The sequence below is a fragment of the Chiloscyllium plagiosum genome, unplaced genomic scaffold (genome assembly GCF_037043375.1).
Source record: "Chiloscyllium plagiosum isolate Xiang-an unplaced genomic scaffold, Cpla_swu_hap1 HiC_scaffold_11, whole genome shotgun sequence".
Lineage (NCBI taxonomy): Eukaryota > Metazoa > Chordata > Chondrichthyes > Orectolobiformes > Hemiscylliidae > Chiloscyllium > Chiloscyllium plagiosum.
In genome coordinates, this window is record NW_028270149.1 from 80,507,698 (window position 1) to 80,512,104 (window position 4,407).

Here is a 4,407-nt window from a genome sequence, read left to right on the forward strand (position 1 = left end):
ATTACTTAGTGTGGGAACAGGCCCTTCGGCCCAACAAGTCCACACCGACCCGCCGAAGTGTACTCACCCAGACCCATTCCCCTACATTTAACGCTGCACCTAATACTACGGGCAATTTAGCGTGGCCAATTCACCTAACCTGCACATTTTTGGACTGTGGGAGGAAACCGGAGCACCCGGGGGAAACCCACGCAGACACGGGGAGAATGTGCAAACTCCACACAGTCAGTCACCTGAGGCGGGAATTGAACCCGGGTATCTGGCACTGTGAGGCAGCAGTGCTAACCACCGTGCCACCCAAAAGGCAGCTGAAAAGGCAGTTCAAGAAGGCAGCTCATCACCATCTTCACAAAGGCATCTAGGAACAGGCAATACATGCTGGCCAGCCAGTGACACCCATCACTACAAATGAATATTAAAAAAACTGTATTAAACTGACAATTTGTTTTCTGCTTACTGTGATCTAAACTTCTTGTGGAGCTCACTCTTTCAGACTCCAATATTGTGTGGACATCAATTCTTTTCAAGTTAACTGCTGATGGCTCTTTCTTTCTCTCTCTCTAAGGTGAATCATGTTTGAAATCAGCTTCTTTGAATCTATCGCTTTCCAGTATATCCTGGTAGACTTACCCCACTTAGATGTTCTATCATGATACTGCCTGCTCATTCGTGTTGAAGCTGTTGGACACCACAAAGAGCTGTGTGACCCTGACTGTGTCTTCAATTGTGAGATCATTTGCTCTTGCCCCAAATCTGTCCAGCTTCCTATTCATCAGCAAATCAAATATCTGACTGGGAGAATTGCTTCCTTCCTCTGTAGCTTCAGGAGGATTCAGCATGGTGACCCAAGGAAAGAAATATCTGACTAAGTGGCACTTTGATGCTCCTGTGACACATCCTTGAAAGTACTTCTGCGCTGTTATAAATAAATGTTCATTCACACTCTCTTAAAATGTCTGCTCTGGTGTCATTGTGGTTGTTGGATCTGGTTAATTCATACCCATTTGAGAGGTCAGACAGGAGAAAATGAGGGCTGCAGATGCTGGAGATCAGAGCTGGAAATGTGTTGCTGGAAAAGCGCAGCAGGTCAGGCAGCATCCAAGGAACAGGGGAATCGACATTTCATTCCTGAAGAAGGGCTTATGCCCGAAACGTCGATTCTCCTGTTCCTTGGATGCTGCCTGACCTGCTGCGCTTTTCCAGCAACACATTTTCAGCAGAGAGGTCAGACATCCTAAGGATGACAAAGGTTGGAATGGCCCTGCAATGCTCATCGTTCACAAGCAGCTCCCCCTTCCTCATCCGAGTGGTAGTCTCAGACTTCATGGATCTTTGCTGACTGCAGCCAAGGTTGACTTTCATTTGGACAACACTGAGGTTTTGAGCAATGTGCAGTGATGATGGTACACCCACCCTGCACAGATCACCCACACTTACATGCCCCTTGTGACTGAGAGGATGGAATCTTTGCAGACAATGCTTTGGATGATCTTTCAGCTTTTTGAGAGAGTGCACTGCCACCCAAGGCTGGGAGATGGATAACGGGCAGTTCACATCTCCACTCTCTCCTCGGACACAGTGAGCCATGCACGAAGCCCTGCCTTTCTCTGGTTAAATGCTGTTCTTTCAGATGCTTAATTGAGCAGACTACATGAATTCTGTAACATCGAATCGTAATATTGAAGGTTAAAATGAAGGTTGGCCTCCGAATTATTCCCAACATGCTGCCTTATCATGAGACAAAAACAGAAAATGCTGAAGAGACTCATTAGGTTTGGCAGCACCTATGGGGAGAAAACAGATTTAACATTTCCAGTCTGGTCACCCTTCATCAGAACTGTCACCAGCATGAGGGACTGAGAGACACATGGAGGCCATTTGCTGACTGAAACCTTAAAATCCACCCAACCTCAGTACCTTGTGATGTTCATGCCCCCTCATCACTGCCTGCTGCTTTCTCCTGAACGGTGAGATGGATCTGTAATGTACAAATACTTTAAAGTAGGGTCCTTTGAAGAAACCACACACGGTCAGTTGGATATTCAGCAACAGAAAAATTCAAGGACTGCAGAAATAACCAAGTCCACATCAGAGAATCTCTCCAGTACAGAAAGAGACCATTCAGCCCAAACTTATCTTCCAAACAGCATCCCATCCAGAGCCAAGCCTATCCCTGTAATGCAACATTTCCCATGGCTAATCCACCCTAGCCCATACATCCCTGGACACTGCAGGACAGTTTAGCATGGCCTAACCTCCTAACATCTCTGGACTGTTGGAGGAAACCAGCGTATCCTGAGGAAACCAATGCAGACACAGGCACAACATGCAAACTCCACATGGGACAATCACCTTAGGTTGAAATGGAACCCAGATCCCTGGTGCTGTGAGGCAGCAGTGTTAACCACTGAGCCACCATGCCACTCCTGTGGGCCAATCCCAGGAGCTGTCCATTATATAACCTAGAGGAAGTTATACATTGCAAGGATGTCCAAGCCCAGCTCATTATTCCTGGAAGTGAGTTTTGGTCAGGTTCTGTCTGGCCCTTTGGTCTTGATGGGGCATAGCTCTGTTATTGTCTCTTGGATGGTCCTGATTGTCAATTTAACCACCAGAAAGTTGCTCTCTAGGCTGTGTTGCATCCAGGACAATCCCCACTTTGTCACCTGCAGTTGTGAAAGGTATCACGTACCACAATGATGCAGCAACCAACCCTTTCTGGGCTATCCTGCAAGTCTCCACCAGAGTCCTCCAATCATGAAAACCTTATCATGGGTAGGCCAATTGTTTGATCCAATAGGCACGAGAAGAAGAATGACCAGCTTTGTATCTCCATTGTGCATCAGTGTGACGGTTTAGTAAAGATGCCTGGAGCCATGGTTGGAAGCGGTTGGCCTTGTTTCCTAGCATCCATCACTGCAATACCTGAAGAATGAACCAGGAACCTGTGAGTTCTCTGATATGTGTACATCATGGCAGTTCCATGTTATCTAGTTTGCACCTCCAGGATCTGGCAGCTGTGGTCACAACGGAGCTGGACCTTGATGGACTCTGGGTTGGTGAACTCTGCAGGTTGGGTGATGGGGCCCTCTCAGTGTTATGTTTGGCATCATGCACCTGGTGGAAGCCAGCGATAGGTGACAAATGCACGGTCCAAGCTGTGTCACTCTCCTCAATGAGGCTCAAGGATATTTGCTGCAGTTTGTTGTGACATTCAGTGTCAAAATTAAGGTTTCTCTCATTTCTCCAAGGTGGCAGTCTGAGTGCTCAGATCATTAGTGAAAGCCAGTATATTCTCAGTTACCTGTTGGATGTTCCATTGCAGGTTAACTCTTTATCCATCAGTGTTAATGCCTGAGACATTATACCAGTCAATCCAGGGATGAACTCTTTCAATCTCTCTGGTAGTGAAAAGTGCTGCCAGAAAAGTTGACAGAACTTCAAATCAGTCTCTGGCATCTACACTGACTGCGTAGAGGCTGGAAAGGCCCAGACCATCTAATACGGACCCCCACTACTGTCTTTATGTCCAACACACCCTCTTGCTCACTTGTGATGCATGACTCACCAGATCATAAGCCAACACCTTTCCTTGTTGGTCTCACTGAGCTGTGTCTATCTGAGGTGGTGGATGGTATGCAGGAGTCCTGTGATGCTGTTTCCTCAGAGTGAGTGACCTCCTTTCAAAAGTCTTCATCGACCTGAGCACCAACTCCTGTGGCAAGCTGGAAGGGCATTCGGGAGATGAAGCAAAATTTAGAAGATGAAGCAAGGATTCCAAGACATCATATTTCAATGACAGACAGTAACTCAATGTGAGTCAGTGCTGTTTACCACAGACTGGTGTTGTGGCGCAAAGCGCAAAGCTTGCCTTGAATTTAGAACCAAAGTTACTGGTTTAAATCTGAAATCTCTTAGAGATAGCAATAAGACCATAAGATATGGAAGCAGAATTAGGCCATTCAGCCCATTGAATCTGCTCTTCCATTCAACCAAGGCAGGGCTAATAATGTCAGTTAACGCCACTGCTGCATGCCAAGTGAGATCAGCCAATTAAGTAATGGACTGGTTGGACCCTAGGGTCTGTTTCCAAGCTGTGTCACTCTGAGTTTGTGACTTAACTGGTTTGCCTAACTGCTTGATAAGAGATTGATCTGAAATCCAATCGAGTAAGGGTAGTTAATGGAATGACACAGAATAGAAACTCTGAGAGTTTGGTGAGAGGTAAAGGAAATGCTTTTATTTTACCTCCCCATGTGCCTGCACCCTTTTTATTTCTCTATTTTTAACCTCAAGCTGACCAGGGGTTGAAAAGCTGCATGAGAGGGGTGAGTTTTTAGAAAATTCAAGGATGAACACCACAGAGAAAGCATTAGTTCATGAAATGGGAAATGGAGCAAGTGTGAG

General features: G+C 46.2%; 1 pseudogene across 1 annotated transcript in view; it reads right to left on the reverse strand.

Moving 5' to 3' along the window:
• LOC148148841 (sodium- and chloride-dependent neutral and basic amino acid transporter B(0+)-like) overlaps window positions 1–4,407 on the reverse strand; it is a 430,083-nt pseudogene that overhangs the window by 365,225 nt on the left and 60,451 nt on the right. The gene's annotated exons all lie outside the window — the stretch shown is intronic.